Source organism: Artibeus jamaicensis, unplaced genomic scaffold, assembly GCF_021234435.1.
Source record: "Artibeus jamaicensis isolate MK-2021 breed Jamaican fruit bat unplaced genomic scaffold, CSHL_Jam_final contig_387, whole genome shotgun sequence".
Classification (NCBI taxonomy): Eukaryota; Metazoa; Chordata; class Mammalia; order Chiroptera; family Phyllostomidae; genus Artibeus; species Artibeus jamaicensis.
Window position 1 is genome coordinate 32,264,643 of NW_026521812.1, and position 19,960 is coordinate 32,284,602.

At 41.8% G+C, this 19,960-nt stretch overlaps 1 protein-coding gene across 6 annotated transcripts in view; it reads right to left on the bottom strand.

Moving 5' to 3' along the window:
* KLHL32 (kelch like family member 32) overlaps positions 1 to 19,960 on the bottom strand; it is a 201,186-nt gene that overhangs the window by 79,113 nt on the left and 102,113 nt on the right. The gene's annotated exons all lie outside the window — the stretch shown is intronic.

The following is a 19,960-nucleotide window of genomic DNA, read 5'->3' on the forward strand; positions in this document are numbered from 1 at the left end:
CCACACAATTGCATTACAAACAGATTGCATGTTAATGACTGCCACATCTGTATCACTTAGCCCAAACCTCTTTCTTAATTCATTTTCCCATGTATTAGATATCCTAATACAGGGCATCTTCTGTTGGGTAGTCCACAGCCATGATAATCTCAACATGTCCACGCTGAGCTTATTTTTTGCAAACCTGCATCTGCTCCTATATCCCCCTCTTAGAGAATGACCACATCTGACCACCCACATCAGGGTCCCAAAAGGTGGCCCATCTTCTTCCCCCACATCCAGTCAGTCACCAACTCCTGTTGTCTTTCCTCTTTAGCATTTAATGTTCTATTTCTCAACATCTCCCATCCAGATTTTTTGCAACAGGGATCTGAACTGTCTCCTGCCTCCAGGATCAAGTTCTCAGTCCTCTCTTTTTTACAAAAATCTGACCATTTTAATCATCTGCTTAAAACCCACTCATAGATCTTAAAGTTAAAAGTCTAAACTCAGTACCAGTGCACAACCTCCCATGACCTGGACCCTGCCGACCTCCCTTCCCTGCAGTGTAACAATCCCGTCCACCCCAGCTTGTCTTCAACCGGTCAACGGCCTACACAGTTGCATCATGCGCCAGGACCACACCAAGCACTGACAATAAAATGACAAGGGAAAACAGGCAAGTTCCAGGCCTCCTGGAGTGTAGAGTTTATTGGAAGAGTATGTGAAATAAAAACATACCATAAATAAATGGAAACATAGGTAAAGGCTACAGAGGGTAGAATGTAGGGCTATGAGAGTCCATAGTGGGCTCATCATTTCTGTATTCTTGATGCTGTGGCCATTAGGGGCCTCACTGACTGAGGAGAGACTGTCCTTTCACAGATTAGCCAATTAAAAATTCACAGACATAGCAAACAATTTGCATATGCACATCAACCAATCCAGAGCCCATACTCTGAACCACCTCCTGTATCTGGCTCTGGCACTCCAGAAAGCAATATTCCTTTGTCCTAATCATCCCAAGTCCATGTACTAGACAACTAGACACAGCCTGCTCAAACTATCCCACCTAGACCATCATTGGCCTGATTACCCCGCCCTATCTTGCCTTTCCCACACAGGCTGCAATAAAGGCTCTTGCCCACGCTTTTCCCTTGCTCCCTTTACCCCCATCCAACCCACTGCTTCTTCCCCTGTGCCTCCTCCTGTTGGGAACTGTGAGCATCAAAGACTTTTTTTAATGGCAGTTGCCTTCCCGGTCTGTTGGCTTCACCATACCTGAATAATAATAAAGTGTGCATTTTAAAGTTGGGTGGACCTGGAGTTGCAGGGAGAATGTTCCTCCCAACAGAGGAAGCAGCATATGCAAAATGCCAGTGAACAAGGAATCATGTTTCCACTGCTCTGGCTGACTGTCCACCTGAAGCAGCACAACCCCCTCCTCTCCAGGTCACCCTCCAGCACATTCCTCTACTTCATTTGCTTTTACCACTTATCACTATCTGTAATTATCTTCTGCATTTATTTGCCTACTCATTTATAATTTGTTTATCCCACAGCCCCACTAAAATATGTTCCCTGGGAGCAAGGACCGGTCTGTTTTATTCACTGTTGTATCCTTAGTGCTTAAAACACTGCCAAGTACATGGTAGCGGCTCAAAACAGAACGAGTGAGCCCATCTCACCTTGTCAGCTCCCTTGTTTAGGTCAAAGTGACCACGTCCTCCTGTGTGCTGCCAGCCTGCCCTCTGCAGATTTCTAGCACAGCGCTTGTCACTGTCGGCACTCTTTGAATACAGTCTGCCTCCCTCCACTAATTCTAAGCTCCTTGCTGCTGAGGACTGTAATAGTACCCAGCAGGGAGCAGACGCTCAATACATGAGTTTAATGAAAGAATGACCATGAGCTTTTTCTGTTACTTATAACCAAGCAAGACCAGAACAGGTGATGTTACTTCAACATGCCTATCCCATTCTGCACATCATCCAGATCAGGCCATTTTTCATACCTCATCAGCCTCCTTTGCTCCCCCTTCTCTTTTGGCTCCTCCCTACACACACACAAGGCAACACCAGAAGCTGGTGGCCACTCGGTCTTCCAACTGGGAAAATTGGTTATAGAGACTCGAGTTGAAAGTGTTAACAAACAAGTACAATGTAACAGCTCTACTGTGAAAAAAAATTCAGCCTCTCCAAGTCTTTTTCAGTCCAAGAGAGAATTATTTCCTCCATCAACTGGCTGTTTAGATCTAAGTGTCTTTTCACATGATACTTTGTTCTGATTATGAGATTATCTCTGTTCTCTCATATTCTATGTCTCCATTCCTTCTCATATTCTATGACTTAAAAACCCAAGTACAAGGGCAGAGGCAGTAGTTTTTAGTGAAAACTACAGATCAGCAACAAGAAACTCTCTTGAGTAAAAGAAAAATATTTTCTTTCTGAAAAGGTTTTCTGTCACATTGATTCTCACCTGAAATTCAGTGTCTATTCAGAATTATGGTGCATGCATTATTGTTCTTTGGGAATCTTTCAAAATAGTGCCTATTTTCCTTCGGTTGAGGACTATTTGGCTTCTCTCGTACCTTCTATTTTTTTTCTTATAGTGTGAATGACAAGTTAAATAAGAGAAGAGCCATAAAAATGTGTCCCCAATCCCGTACTAGCTATGAAATAAACACCAGTTTCTAAAATTGATTAATTCTTAAACCTTACATATTCCCCAAATTCAGTATATCTTTGTGATCTAGTCCCCTAATTAAATTATTAAAATAGTCATTTCCTGTACTAACTACTGAAAATGGTAGGGAAAAGAATGCAAGCACGGTCTTGTTGGGGTTATATTCAAACGTAATTACATCTGTGAGGCAAATTATCAGGCAATGAGAACAGGAGTGGGAAGAAGCAGGGCAGCTCAGGCCTGTGGGTGGAGCCTGTGGCCACAGCCGCCCCACTCCGGGGGAGGCAGCAAGAGAATGACGAGCGAGCGTGGCCTCTGTATGTCCCTCTGTATGGCAGGCTTCTCATCCATAGCAGTGACTGACCATTGTATTAGCAGGTGTCTCTTAACATCTCAATTAAGCAAGTACGGATAATTCACCAAAGTTCATACAGGACTTTATGATTTAGAGCAGATTTAAGCCTGCACCTGAGCTAACATCACCCAGACTGACTTCCCTTCCAGCAGTTTCCTGACTGTAGCCCACAGCTGGGGTCTGTGTATACACTGCACACAGCCCACAGCCTCACCTGTTACGCCACAGCCAGGAGGTGGGTCCAAATGTGTCCCAACGGCAATACCGGCTGAGGATCAATAACACCTACTTCTTCTACGTTGTCTGTATCTCAGCCTGCCTGCCCCGGCCTGCCTGTCAGTAACCCCTCACCCATCCAGCACTGCAGTCTAGTCATCGGAATGATACGGAACACAGAAAGCGTCTGATGTCTTGTGATTGCATCTACTGGAGACTACCCTGTATCTCCCCATAAGCACCCTGTCTCCATCCCAGAGCCCTTGTTAAACTGACAAGGTGTGGAAGTCTGCTCTACATGCTTTGATTTAATACTAGGGTTACCCATGTGAAACAGAGCCGTAAGAACGCCCACTTCCCTTGTGGCCTCGTCTAGTCCGAGAACATGACGAACTTGTGAAACACGGATGAGCATCACCAACCTGCACCGTCAGTATTGAAAACCATGATTTGAGTTTAAGATCTTCCAAGGTCAAAATAAAAGTAATGCTGTTTTGATTTCCTGAATTTCCCCCCGGAAGAAGACAAAGTTGAACAGGATTCTAAATTTCTTTTCCAGCTAATGATACTCAACAGATATGACTATTTTAACAATACTGTGTTTTGCCATTATAACAATGATCTTTCATTTCCAATTACTGATGCCCTTCAGTTCCACTGCCTTCAAAGTGTCACCATAAGTAACACATGTCAGCAGTTTACTACAGAGACTGTCAGGAGACATGGTGGGACTATCCCTAGAATGAATAAGAGCTATGACGTTTTAAGTTTTATTATAAAATACTGACACTACATCACATTTTGAGGACTCCTCTAAATGAAAAGTCACTCTTGTTAGGGAAGTAAAGAAATCTTTAAAAAAACGTATTCCCAACTCTATCCAAATAGCCTTATATACCCACTCTTCATATAAAGCCAGTATGCTTTCATTTTTTTTAGCAATGTGAACCAAAGCTAAATATAATCATTGTGTGGACTGTTTTCGGAACCACGTACCACCTCAGACACAGTAAACATGAGGCCTCTTTCACTGACTGAATCCTACTGCTTCCCACTTCAAGGCTCCCGCCCCATACAAGATAACTGCCACTAACCTATTCAAGTATATATCTTCCGAGTAAAAATGTTCCTAGTAAACTAGTAAAAACAGCCTTTATATTTTATACATTTTGTATCCCTTTTGTAACACCTTTATCATAGGCTGTAATTGAAAAATACTTGTTGGACAGAATTTTAAAAAGCAACATGTTTTTTTAATTCTTAAAATAAAGTCCATCTGTGATGTAAAATGGAAAAAGGAAATGACAGTTTTGTTATAGGCATGGCTTCGCAATCGGGCAGAGTGAACAGATCTCCCCAGTTAACTGAGAAAGGTGCTCTCCAGTATTTGATGTGAGCTTACGACATTCTCTCGATGCGTACTATGCACAGGGTCTTCACACGACTGGCGAAGTGTGGTGGTGGCAGATGCATCGGGACTAGCCTCCACAGTGACTCCTGGGTCTTCCGGCTTTGCACGTGTTAGATTTTCACCCCCTCCGAGAATGCTGAAAAAGAACCTTACTTCTCTTGGTATACAAGCATAACCAGAGTATATCAGTGTCCATGCTGTTGGCCAGGTGAAATTCACTGAAAGCCCATGGTGCTCCTTTTAGACCATAAAAAGGGCCCTACGCATCCCTGTCACAAATGGTTATTGTTTGTGAAGCATTTAAAGACTGATTCAACATATTGTAAGATAAGGGAAGGTGTATATTCTAAATGCTCTTCTCCCGTTGGTGGGAAACAAGCAAGATCAGATTCCACTTGCTAAGAAAGTCAGGCCACTGCAGCTAGAAAATTCACTCCTTCTTCTGACTTCTATTTACTGGAGCTACTTGTATCTTTTATTGAACCACTGGCAAATGATTACATATTTTTCTCCCCATCTGAACATAAAAGTACAGACTGTATCTGTACTTCTTTAGATCTTCCTCTGTTTTCACAAAGTGGCTACTCAATCAGTTTGATTGATAGATAGTGGGTAGGTTAGGGAAAAAATAACAGACATTTAAAAATTCAACTTTTGTTTCTCTTATTTCTTAGTTTACAATAAAAACATAGATGCTCCTCTAAAATACTGGAATATTTTTAAGTATTTTAAGTGTTTTAATATTTAAATAATTTGTTAAATTATAAATAGATGTATTGAACACTTTAATATCAAAGTAATTAAAATATTTTAAAGTACACGCCTAGAATGTTAGCCTCACTACAGATAACCACGGCAGTCCAGAGTCAGGGGGAGGAGTCACCACCCAAACTTCTCGTAATCATAGGCTATAACGCTATTTTCAGGCTACCATTCACTATCAGGTGTATTGCCATCTTATTCCTTATGGCTCAGAAAAGTTATAAGTGCAATTGGTTGTGCATATTTCTTTGGGTTTACAATTGTACATTTTCACTGTCTCTTTCACAAGGCCATAATTTGTGGGGATAGGAAACTGGCTGAATCTTGAGTTTGGAGTTGTAGGAAAAGCACATGATTTGACGTTGACCCATCTGCATGGCTTCAGCGAACAGTTAACCTGAGTCTAATTCTTTCCTCTAAAAAAATGGGAAAAGTGATCTGTGGCAAGGACCCCCCAAAATATATAAATAAAGTGCCTTTCACATTGTAGTTGCTCGACATGCAATAGCTATCGTTGTTTCTACTCCCTTTAAAAAATGTTATCAACAGTGTTTAAACTCTGGCTTGGCATTTCTGTAAATTTTACTCATCGATTGGGTGAAGGGAAAAAGACACTGAATGTCTAATATGGACAAATGTCAGCAAAAATCACAGTCGTCATGTAAAAATCTTTCATTCTTTTGTACTTAAACATTTTACAAGAGATAAACAAGGAGAACAGATGAGACATTATATGGACCCTCACCAAGTATAATGCATGTTACTGTGATGTACTCTGGTTCCCATGCTCTATGTTACACATGGCAGAAAAGGCACACAGAGAAATTTAAGGATGGAGAAGCTGCATTTCTTTATGACCTTATTTGAAAGATAAACTCCTTGGAGAAATACAATTTATTCAGATGATCAAGACCCTGCTGTGCAAATCTACAGTCTGGGAGCATGCTATGGAGATCAAAAAATATTTACTCTATTCTGTTGGGTATAAAAGCTTTTAATGAATGCATAATTAAGGCAAAAAAAAGTGTATACAGCTTTAGAAATTCCACTGCTGAGCCAAACCATTAATATCCGAGGCACTCTACCCAGTTGTGATTCCACCTGTTTCCTATTTGGATTACAACCTCGTTATAAATCAAGGTGTTACGTGACTACAGGACCTGCTGCAGCAGAACAGGGCTGCGCTCCCCGGAAGGGGGCGGCCTGGGGGCTGTGCTGGCTGTGAGGTGGGGGGCCAGCCCTTTGCAACAAGTTCAAACAAACACACAAAACCCAAACCTTTCAACAGCCTTGGGATAAATCATGTACGAAAAAGTAGTCATGTATATCATGGACATGGAATCTGTGTGTTTCGCCCATAATATATTAGAGTTGATAGGATAAAGTCCAATTTTTATAGAAGAAAGAAGGAGCAATTCATTGACAATGCCGGACAGATTACTTGTGATACGATAAAATAATGTAAAACCAGATATTTTATTTAGAGATCTATAGGTATATTGGTATATAAACATATCGGGACAACTATATACAACCGTATGCTCATATATTGACGTAAATATGCATATGATACAATTTGCTTGAAGTAAAACAAAATATTAGCAGCAATTCAAAATAGACAGGAAAAGCACTCCACATGCGCTAATTCTTGGAGTCTTTGAAGGCCTATTTAAATATATCTGTGCTGTATAACAGAGGAATTCTACAATTAGGTTACTAGTACATTTTCATAATCAATTATATGCATAATATCCAAGGCTCATGAATAATTTCATATTGTTCCTTGGGAAAGTCTGTAGTAAGCTGAAAATCCAGGAGGCAGGAAGCACAGAGACGCGGCCATCGTCAATAACCAGTAATTCCGGCCCAGTCACCATGTGCTACAAAATGCTATTGCAAAGCTAACTAAAGCTGCCTCAGCACATCAGGTAATCGCTACTAAATTATGGATGATGTAGAGGAAATTAATGTACACTTTTCTTTCTTTAATTGAAAATAGTCTATCTGTGCAACTAGAGTTTTAAAATAAAATTTCAATAACTACAAACTTTTTTTGAACTAGGAGAGGCAATATAAGGTAAAATTCTTTAAAAATAAGAGTAGTGAATGTGCTGACATTTACAGGCACAAGGGAAAACAAGGGCGAGAGAGTGGGTAGGAAGAATACTGTGGGAGTAAGGGAGGGGTTCACACACGGAGCGTTCCATCCCGAGGGCTCTGCGGTCCAGGGCACCGAGTACATGCAGGATGCCAAGCTTTAAGACGCTTCATGTGTACACTTCGCTATCTCACTGAATCCCCCAGTGCCCCTAAGAAGTAGATTGTATATAAAATACCATATCTAAATTTTACAGATGAGGAGTGGAGGCAAAACAGTTAAGTAACTCACCTACAGTCACATAACTCTGGAACATGAACTTATATGAGGGGGAGGCAGATAAGTAAATCAATACAAACAAAATGGCATGATCAGCACCCCATAAGACTACTCATAATTAATGAAAGGGAGGGAAGTCTAACTTCCACTAGGTGGATGGATCAAGCAGCTCTGGAAAGGGAGATGACCAAAGTATTTGAGGGTTAAATAGGAATTCATTAGACGATAAAGCCATGGAAGAATAACCCATGAAGAAGGAAGCTTTGTACAGAGATGTTTATGTACAGGGTAGTGCATGGAGTTCACAACTGCCGTGCCATAGCATGTGGGTAGTAAGCTGTTAAAATAAAAGGCTACAGAGATAGGAAGTTTCTTAATAAAGATGGGACCTGTGTGCCAAATTAGAGGAATGAACTGTAGCCCGAAGGCTATGGTGAACCACCGACAGATGAACGACTTAAAGTAAGAGCATGACATGATCAGTTTATTTTTAAAATCAATTAAATAGAATTTTTCATGGATTTAGAAAAAGAACTTTTCGAAACCAATTAACATTTTTGAGAGGGTACTGGAGTGTGGCAAGAGTGAATGCAGGTTCATTGTTTAGCAGGAAGTTTCTGTAGTCCAGGAAGTAATTGAGTGCAATTAGACAACAGGCAAGAAGCACAGCTGAGCTGCTGCAGGAAGAATAACCTACACTTGAATGGTGATGTCAGCCACAATGAAGAGAAGGAGAGGAAGGCATATCTGAGAGCTATTTAAGAGCCTACAGCAGTAAAATTTACAGGGATTCATGAGATCATAGTGCAGTGTAAAATATGCCAAGGCTGCTGGTTTGGATTACTATAGAGATGATGGTTCCTTAACAAAAATAAGGAGGATCAGGAAGGTGCATCAGGAAGGGTGCAGATGAATTTGAGGTGGTGTGGAACAAGTGGAAATGCTGGCTGGTTGTAGAGGCCTGGAGCTCAGGAGAGGGGACTGGGATAAATAATCCTTCACAGACGGATGAGAGCCAGCAACGGTGAGCAGAGCACCTGCATGGAGCCACCACACCTGCGGGGATGCTCTAAAGGATCAAAAAGGAGGAGGAGAACCTGGACAGAGTCTTGAGAAAAGAGAGGTGTAGGAAAGAGTGGATTACCGGTGTCAACATGCAAGAGAGAGGTTACCTGCAGATACCATAAAAGGCCCAGTGTGTTTGACTCGTGTGTGTGTGTGTGTGTGTGTGTGTGTGTGTGTTTGACATTTAAGAAGCTTGGTGACCTTTGCTGGAACAGCTTTTCCAGAATAATGAAGGCAGAGAACGGAGTTCGATAGAACTGAAGAGTGAATGGAATGGAAGGAAGTGCGCACACTGACCACAGTTTGGTAGTGAATAGGACAAGGCTGCAGTAACGAGGGAGTGAGACACATTTCTCTCATCTTATTGATCTTGTTTATAAACGGAACAAAAGGCGCCAGTGGAGGAAACGCTGAAACCACAGGAAAGACAGAAAATACCTGATGGAATAAGGGGCAGAAAGGTTTTTTTTTATCTTTAGAGAAGAGGGCAGACATTTAACTGTGGGTAGAAATATTTTTGGGTAAAGGGTGGGTAGGGGAATTAATATCTCAAATGAAACATAGACTGCCATATAATCCCCTTAATTTCCAAGTATTAATAATGGAATTAAGTGAGATTGATATTTGTTCGCTTTGCTCATGGATTCCGAAAGCTAGCATTAATAAAACACTGGACACATTTCATTTTCGAGAAAAGTATTCTGAGGGTAATTTTTAAATTGCCCAACTAACAATTGCTAGTTTAGAATAGAAATTACTAAAATGGAAAAATTGCTTCAAGATAATCTTTCCTTTCTTTAAAAACTCCAAAACAAGGAAAATACAGTTGATCCTAAATTATCCAAGTAACAAACAGAAATGCCCACGTGACCTCCCTGGGTGGGCAGCCTGCCTGCAGGCTGGTCGCTCCCTGGCGTCCCTCAGTGCGGGCTTAGGGGATGAGAGCCAACATGATGGCGTATGAAAAAATTAACTGGGGTCCTAAAATGACTACGAAAAGATTTTATGATACATTTCATGAGCAAATATTAATATTAATGATATTTGGCAAGTATGGGACAGTTACACAATGGAATACTACTTGGCCATAAAAAAGAAGATAATTTTACCCTTTGCTACAGTATGGATGAACCTGGAGAACACTATCTAAGTGAAAAAACCCAGTCAGAGAAAGACAAATACCGCAGAATTTCACTCACGTGTGGAATTTAATGAGCAAACTGAACCAACAAGGAAAACGGAGACAGACTCACAGACGGAGAGCAGATAACAGCTGCTTAGCAGGTTGCAGGTGGAGGGATCGGGCAAAAAGGAAAATGGACTCATGGACATGGACAAGGGTGTGGTGACTGCTGCGGGGGGGAGAGCATAAAGGAGTATTAAATGGTAATATAACAAAATACAATAAAGATTAAATTTAATTAAAAAATACTCTGGATTATATATGCTAGATAGCAAACCCTCTTGATTAGAACAAATTGTTGGCAGCTGGCTATGATTTAGGAGGGCTGATACATTTCAAACATTTCTGCTCTTTTTCATTGATATAAAAAAAAGTTTCAAAAGATTAAACGATTTGTAACCTTTCTTCCAAACTGTGTACTTTAACTTTCTCCAAACATGAGTGTCAGCTCTAGTGAACTACTGGAGAGCACACTGTTAGCGTATTTGATTAGAAGAATATTAAATTCATATATTGGTACAATCATTTGTCTTATCTAATATGGAAATATAGCTCAGTGTTGGAGAAAAATGAACATGAATTATAACTTCTCAATTCTGATGATAAATTATTCCATTTGGAGCACCCACTATATGTTATGTATTTAGGATTACTGTTAACTTAAAAATTATTATCAAAATAATAATAACAATTGATTAGATAACCTCCTATAAGTCATTGTAGAATTAGTTAAAAATGATAATGTACACAAACTATAAAATGTGCAACATCTTCAGTGCCAAATGCAATCCCCACAGAAGGTATTTTCAGCTAAAAAAATGAATAGTGCACTGTTGGAATGTGCGTTGTTATAACTACTATGAAAAACAGCATGGAGTTTCCTCAAAAGTTAAAAAGAACTACCATATGATCCAACGATTCTACTTCTGAGTAGTTATCTGAAGCAAATGAAAATCCTAAGTCAAAAAGATATATGCAAACCCATGTTCACTGCAGCATTATTTATAATAAACAAGGTATGGAAACAACCTAAGTATTCATTCACAGATAAGTGGATAAAGAAATTGAGTCCAATCATTGTTCATATAATGAGAATGGTTTACACGACATGATGTAACCTGGCAGCCAAGGAGAATGGACTGGAATGTGCATGCATGAATGATAACTTCAGTGTACTAGTCAGTGGGGGGCATAGATGCCAATGAGTGAGGATGTTGTAGTGTGTGGCAGTTCCGTTCAAAATGACTGAGCATGACTTCCGGTCAAGATGGAGGCAGAGGTAAACACAGCTTGTCTCCTCGAACGACCACAGCAAAAATTATAACTACACTACAAAACAACTATCACCCAGAATCATCAGAAAATCAAGCTGTATGCAAGTCTGACAAGCAAGGAATTAAAGAAGTCACATTCATCCAGATGGGTAGGAGGGGAGGAAATAAGCTGAGACATGGAGATGTGGAAAGGGCAATCCCACACCCATGTGTGATGGATGAAAATCAGGAAGGATACCTTGGGAGTGAGGGATCCAAGCCCACACCAGACTACCCAGCCCAGGGTTCCAGTGCCAAGAAGATAAGTCCCCGTAACTTCTGGCTGTAAAAATCAGTGGGGACTGGGGTGGCAGAAGAACCTACAGGATTCTCAGACATCTGCTCTTAAAGGGCCCACAACGGACTTAGGACTTCTACAGGCTCACTCCCTCTGGGCTCCAGCACTGGGGCAGCAGCTGGAAGGGCACCAGTGGCATACAGGGAGAAACAAGTAGCTGGCATCAGGGTGAGTGCCAGGGGAGAGCTTCCTCCCAGACAAATCTCCAGAGGCCAGGTGGTGACACTGTCCCCTTTCTGAGCCCTTCCCCACAAAGAGGCAACACCATATTGGAGACTCCATCAACCTGGTTCAAATGGGTTTCCCCACACTGGCAATGACCTAAGGCTCTGCCCTATTCCAACTTACCAGCATGCTTTTCTATAATAGGTCACACTACTAAGACAGGGAGTCAATGCAGCTCTACCCAATGCATAGAAAGGAAAACACAGGGAGGCTGTCAAAATAAGAAGACAAAGAAATATGGCCCAAGTAAAAGACAAGAACAAAACTCTGGAAAATAAAAACTAAACAAAGTGGAGATAAGCAATCTATCAGATGCAGAGTTCAAAACACTGGTTATAAGGATGCTCAAGGAACTCATTGGGTACTTCAACAGCATAAAAAAATGCAATCAGAAATGAAAGCTACACTAAGGGAAATAAAAAAGAAAAGTACAGGGAACCAACAGTGAAGTGGAGGAAGCCAAGAATCAAATCAATGATTTGGAACATATCACGCATCACTTGTTGAGTTATCACAAGCCCAGGCTATCAGTTTAGCTAGGTGGCCAATGATTTGGAAGAACACTTAGAAAACTGATGACAAGAAAGTCTTGGGAGGCAACCTGTGTATAGACCTCTCCAATGGACAGGGTGTGAATATAGCTGTGTTACATGAAAATGCTCACCAAAGGGCAAGGTCATCAGGTATGGACTAGAAAATCTACTTCGTGAATGTCAGGCAGCCTCTTCCCCCAGCTACCTGTGGCCTTGCCAAATGGACTCTGGAACTGAGAGGCTACAGCAACAAGAATGAGGTTAGGTTCAGGCTCAACAACAAGGACTCCCACCCACTAAGGCTGATGGGACTCTAGCCACTACCAGGCCAACAGCAAAGATCAACACTGAGTCCTCCGCATGGTACCAGATCCCAGGGACGCTAGCGGCCCTCTGATGGCAGGCTGAGCCCACTTCTGTCAGGGGACAGGCAGAAGCATCTTCTCTCTGGAACAGACAGGTTAGAGGTTCACTGTCACTGCCCACAACGATTTTGCCAAACTGACCATCCATGGAATTATAAAATGCCCTTTTTCATCGACAGATCAGCCATATAACACTGCTTCTGACCAAGAAACTAATTGTATAACAAATAATGTGTGGCATTCAGCTCCTGTCTGTGAAACTCACTGGTATGACCATGTTCTCCATTACTCTGAAGCAGGCGGCCTACTACGCTGGCAGGAAGGCCTTCTCACTGCTCAGTACGGCACTAGGAACGTGGGAACACCTTGCAGGGCTGGGCCAGTGGCCTCCTGGATGTGTCTGTGCTGTGAACCAGCGACCAGCAACGAGGAGGTTCAAAGTCCAACTCAGGTACACACCCTGGGAAACCTTTCCTGAACTGGAGCCCCCCCAAAGCACACACTCTCAGATGGAGTGGGGTGCTCCTATATCACCTTGTACCCCTTCATCAAATCGTCAGTACACCTCACTGAAATTATCTGCCTACGCATTTTCCCCCCTTTGCCTAAAATTTAAAATGCTCAAGGGCAGGAAATGTCTTGTCCATCTTTGTATTCCAAAAAATTAGCACAATGCCTGTCACATACACAAGAGTCAATAAATATTTGTTAAACTTAGCATAAAAGAATACATTCAATGGATAAAGCTAATGGAAGACTGACTCACTAACATGGGGGTGGGCAAAAGTCAGTTTACAACTGTGAGTTTAGAGAAACAGAGTTTATTCTTGTATTATTATGTATTTATTATTGTATTATTTTTTATTCAAACAACTATAAACTTTCCTTTGCCCCACCCTGTAAATTTTCCTCCCATAATATAAAACTTCAAACATTAAAAAGTAGGAACATTACAGAATGGATACACCATTAACTCTTTCAATACATACCACCATGGACTGCACTTTGTCCACTCCCCCAACCCCTGCTCAGTTCATCTGTTACTGTCCTAACCTACCACGTGGCAGTATTTGGAGACCTGATCTTTTGGTAGATAATGAGGCTTAGATGAGGTCATGAGGGTGGGGCCCTCTGGAAGTGATTAGAGTTCTTATCACTTACACCGGGGTGCTGGCTGTTATCTGGACGTTAAGACCGGGTGACCAGAGGGCTGTCTGTGAGCAGGGAGGAGGGCTCTCCCCAGGACCTGATGGACCTCCCTGGCTCTGGCTACACCACAGCCACTCAGTTCAATAACCCATTTGGCAGGGCCATGCATTAAGTGTTTAATAAATAAAGGTCTGGTGTTTCCATCCCCCACCTGTGGTATTTGGCTGTGGCAGATGCCAACACATACTGAGCGCAAACAATGCGAAGGTTCGATATGAAGAGGTGTAAGGCATGATCCCGCCTTGAAGAACCCAGCAATATCACTGGGTTCATGAGACACATCCCAACCAGGTGAAACCCATGAAGCACTCCAATACTCTCAGCTCCCGTAAGGCCGTTTCAAGGATCCAGTGTTTCTTAAAGTGGAAAAATATTTTCTTAGTAAAAGATCAATAAAATTGCCATTTATGCAAACCCCCCAAAATATCCAAAAATCCTCCCTATCGAACACGTGAGAGAATAACACTCTTAAAACCTCTGTGCCTTCGATGCGGAGAGAAACACGACTAATTATCACAGCAGCCCACTCCGTGTACAGCTAAGTGCAGACAAGGGATGACTAATAAGCATCAGTCAGGGAGGAGGGAGGCTGAGGGCAGGAAGCACTTCCTGCTTCCTGCTCCTGTGCATTCTTGGCTTCCGGGTGATAAACAGAAAAATTTTTGGCTTTGCTTTACTTGACGATCCAAACATGCACGCTGTAAACAGAGCAATGCCTACAATCTGGGGGCATGATCTCTTAAGCTTGTAAAAGCAGAGAACAAATGACAAAAACAAAAACAAAAACAAACAAACAAACAAAAAACCCCTCCGCTTCCCTTGCGGGGACCGAAGGCTCTACCCAGAGCCCTTGGGTCCCTCTCCTCTCCCATCCCAGCGGCACGTCTCCTCTTTCAGGTCACGTCTCTCACATGAAAGGGCTAAACTAATGCCGCTTAATGACAAATTAATGTCCATGAATAAAAAATACACCTCTAATAGCATAGAGTAATTTGCCATTACAATATCATCATTGGACATGCCCCTGGTTTAATACGATGTATTTAATTCATAACCTAATGAGTGATATATAAAAAGAGGGAGATGAACCCTGCAATTACATTTATGTGAGTCTGTCACCTTATTTGTAAAACCTTAGAGTCATTTACATTCAAATTAGAACAAATGAGTGATTTCACAAAGTGCAGTGATAAATGACCACAGCAGCCCAAGACAAAACTGTATTTCCTGTGAGCACATTAACAGTGTCCTATTATTTGTTAAAAATTACAATGCATATTGCCCAGTGTGGTGTGAATAATGACTTTTTTACTGATTAGGTCAGAAGACTAATATGTAGCAAAATAAATAATTTTTCTTTTCATTTTTTCCCCCTGATTCTTGCTTTAAATTAACTACTGACTTCTGGTGGATTCACACTGCCACCTGCTGCCGAGGAAGAGACACTAAAAGTCTATTTCTATAAAAGGAGTTTCTTCATCACTTTGGTGGTCTTGTTTGGAAAGTCTCCTTGATCGGTCCCTTCTCATCAATACATTTAAATTGAATATCATAATAGAGGGTGATGTTTGGTGAACAAAAAGGACACTTGATAATCAAACAACAGAATATACTATTTGCTATTTGAGGGAGGTGACACGAAATGTACAAACTTTTTTTAAAAAACTAATTACAAAAAAAGACATTTTCAGCACATCACGTGTCACCTAATGCATTACTTTCAGGGGCTACAACACCAAGGGCAGTGGTCAGTACCCCCGACCGTAGCACACTGCGCGTCGGCAGAGGAGATGGTGCGCGTGTGTGAGGTTCCCCCCACGCCTGCCCCTCGGTACCACGTAGAGGAGAGGACGGGAAGGCTCTGCCTGTCACTGAGGATCTTCACTACCTAGTCTCCTCCCCTAATGGCAAGTGTCAACACGAAAGGAAGGCTTAGGGTCCAGAACACAGCAGGCTAGGAAAGGCACTAGCGGGAGAGAAACTGGCCTGGCCTTGGAGACTGGGCTAGAAGGTTGTTGTAGGTAAAATGATGGGTCTGAATGGTGAGCAGGGGAGCTAGTGGAGGTTTCCAGACTCTAGAGCAGGGGTGGCAAACTCATCTTCACCAGGGGCCACATCAGCCACGAGGCTGCCTTCAAAGGGCGGAATGTAATTCAGGACTGTATAAATGTAACTACTCCTTAACAGGTAAGTGAGACCTTGGCACTACTGCCTGGTAGAAACAAGTTGCCAAGACGGATAAAACAAGGTGGAGGGCCTGATTTGGCCCTTGGACCTTGTGTTTGCCACCTGTGCTCTAGAGCAATAGCCTATCAACATCCTACTTCTGAATTTGAGTTTTTCCACCTGTTAAAAAATTCACCTGCCTTAAGGGATTACTTAGCAGAGGAAAAACGGGGATCCTTGTGTCAAGCACTCGGTACAAACCGGCCCTCCATAAATGAGGGCTGCCTTCCCTGGGAAAGATAACGATGGCCCTGGGGAATGTGGTTTGGCACCAGAGGCTAGAGACGAGCAGGCTCCTCAGGAGGAGGGTGTGATCTCAGCAGAACCTATAGCCAACACTGGCGAGAAACTGAAGGGAAGAACATGAGTAACGGAGAAAATGATGAGGCCTGACAGGTATGTGGGAGGCAGCACCAACCCAACTTGCCCTGGCTGATGTGGCTCAGTTGGTTGGAGCCCCATCCTATAGACCAAAAGGTTGTGGGTTTGATTTCTGGTCAGGACACCTACCCAGGTCGTGGGTTCCAACCCTGGTTGGGCGCATACAAGAAGGCAACCAAGTGATGAAAAAAATCTCCTTGGGAGAGGATTTTAAAAAATGGAAGAGAAACCAACCCAACTTGATAACTGACCTGATATGGTGATGCTGAATGAGGCTAACACTATGTCCAAACTTCTAGACAACTGGTGGATCGATGGGACATCAATAGAAAAAGGGAAGGTTTTTCTCACATTAATTTTGAATTGCCTGTGATTTATGTGAAAATACTTAGAAGCTAATATTATTTTTTTTAAAGACTAGGAAAAATCAGAGTTCAGGAAACAATCTGGATTCAAAAGATTTGTAATGTTTCTCTGACGGATGGGCACAGCTAGACCACTACATCTGTAGCTCATCACTCCTGAGGTGGTCCTCAGAGATTCCTTACGGGGGTGTCCAACCCGTGGCCTGAGGGCCGTGTGCACCCCAGGATGGCTATGAATGCAGCCCAACACAAAACCGTAAATTTACTTAAAACCTTACGAGATTTTTTTTTGTGATTATGCACTGCAATGTATTTAATATGAGGCCCAAGACAATGCTTCTTCTTCCAGTGTGGCCCAGAGATGCCAAAAGGTCAGACACCCCTGCAAAGATTTAAAGCCGAATGGACACATACTCTGAAAAAGCAAGGTAATTCATGCATATTACTGGACCCATTTTAAAGATTGTCTTTAAATGTCCAATTATTGAATTGCTCTTGAATGAACTGGTGCATCTTTCTGCTAAAACTTTAAAAAGAGCACAATGGATAAGAAAGAAAGCAGGGAGAGGAAAAGGGAATGAAGCATTCAGATTTTATTTGGGACTAGATATCGGAGAGCAAATAAAAGTCCAATAGGTCATGCTTATTAATAATGTACTAAAAGGACAGTTTGCATAGGAGAGGCCTATGAAATTCCACTGCAAAGGGGTTGGAAAAGACACAGATTTAAGGAGTTGTTTGCAAATCCCTTACCTTGGAATGAGGACTATAGCAGCCACTGCCCACATCCACCCCCATTAATTAGCATCATTTTCACTGCCCACCTCCCTGTTACTCGGCAAGCATGCACTGAGAACCCGCATGGTCTCAGAGACAGGCTGTGTGAGAGGGCCTAGGGGCTAAAAAGGAATAAGGCGAGGGCCTCATCAGCCTGGAAGGCTAATTTAACGGATGCCCCTAATGACACAGATGGGATCTGCTTGTGCAGGTCAGGGCCCCTGCCCTTAGCAGCCTTCCAGAGAAAAAACAAGAAAAAGGAGCCCACACAGTGGCCTGAAGGTGTCCCCTCCCTTTGCTGGGGGAGCAGCAGTTATGCATGCGCAAAAGAGCTGCAGGCCAAGGCAACAGCTGGCAGCTGGGAGGCTCAGGGAGGCTTGGGGCTGGGGGGCAGTTCGAGAGTATCAACCAAGGGATTCCCCTTGGAGGTGCTTTTTAATGAGCCCTGGAGGACAACAGAAGGGACTGGGAGTAAAGGTCTCCCTTCACACCTCTGGAAGAAAAACCAAAGAAATGTAATGGTGATTTGAAGGCAACAAAATAATACCAGGCATTTCAGTGAGGAGAATGGCTCCACAAACTCCCGGCTGGACAAAGTACTAAACAAGGATGGAGAAGTAGCCCTGATTGACAGGCATAATTTCTAAGTGCATTTCAAGCACTGAAGTTTATTCGTTTTAACAAAAAATATTTTATATGCTCAATAAAATGTTCCAATATGAAATAAAAATCATTTGAGCAATAATACAAAAGAATGTAAATAGGTACTGTTATAAGACTGGGTCAAAATATAAAAGCAGACTGATGCAGTCTGGTAGTTTTATAAACCCCAAAGAGGGGCAGGGGATTATAAATTTTTTTTATAACGTCTAAAATATAAAGTCTTTTATAAAATATAAAGTCTATTTTTTAAAAGACTAGCCTAGTGAAATTCTCTACATACACATGGTTTTAGTTCTCTTACAGTCAAAGTTTCCTTCCACACACTGGACATCCTGCAACAATCACAGATAAAATGGAAAAGTAAAGTTACACAAGAGAATGAAATGAAACCTACTGGAGGGAAAAAGTGAGAATCCCACCACTGCTCAAGCAGGCTAATAATAAAGAGTCCACAGGATATACGTGCATGCCGGATACATATTTTTCTCAGTAACATAATGAACTGCAAGCATTAAATTCCTAAGTACACACTCACTTGGTATTTCAACAAATTCATCTGATAGGTAGGGGAAAATATTTATGAACTTCTACTGTTCATCTGGAATTCTCATTTATGGAAAGGTATTTATAAGTACACACACACACACACCTGTACATACACACTATTTTAACATACATCGTGATAAAGTAGCACGATAATGAAACTTTGGTCAACACATATCATTGATTATACCTGTCACCGAAAAAATGAATCAGGTGATGATTCTGAAAGCTCGAGTTGCAATATTTGATGTAGAAATGTCAAATAAATGTAATTTCAATTTCACAAGTCAAACATACACCTTTGAAGTCATGTAACCTTTCTATGTTATTCCCATTTGCTACTTGCAGAAGGGATTTAAAACACCTCTCCCATATCACCCGACAATATTGAGGGGGAAATAGGTAAAAATAGTTAAACATTTACTATTAGATTAAACGTGCTGAGATGATGATAAAACTTCCATATACTCTATTTGAATTGCTCTTTCGTTGAACATGGCTGCCATCCCTCACACCATCACCTGGGAAGCACCTGCTCCTATTTCCCAGTGTTGCTGGGAAGATGAAATAAGATGATATGGCAGGAAGAGCTTTGGAAACTACCTAGTAAATAACATAAGTCAACAATAAAGGCCATATTTAGAATTAGAGAAAAAGATTAGGAAGGAAATAAAGTAATTGAGCAGGAAACAAATAGACATTTCCTGTTTACTTATGTCCTATGCGCTAGAATAGTAGAATTAAAGTGTGTGGATTTACCATTTTTAAAATTTATATTCACTGTTGTTATCCTGCTGTAATAAATGCAAACGAAATTCAAACAAGTGGAGGAAATGGGAGGATCCCAATGCAGGGAATGAGTACTTAGCTCTCTGTGAAACAAAAAGTTTCCTGGCCATACTGGCTACTTAGAAGTCCTCTATCTTTTTAGGGAGACAAAGGCTTTTCATCCAGGAAGAAAAAATGGTCTTTGGAGTCAGGAAGGCCTCCCATGTCACGTCGGGCAAGCTGGGCACATTTCAAATCTCTGAT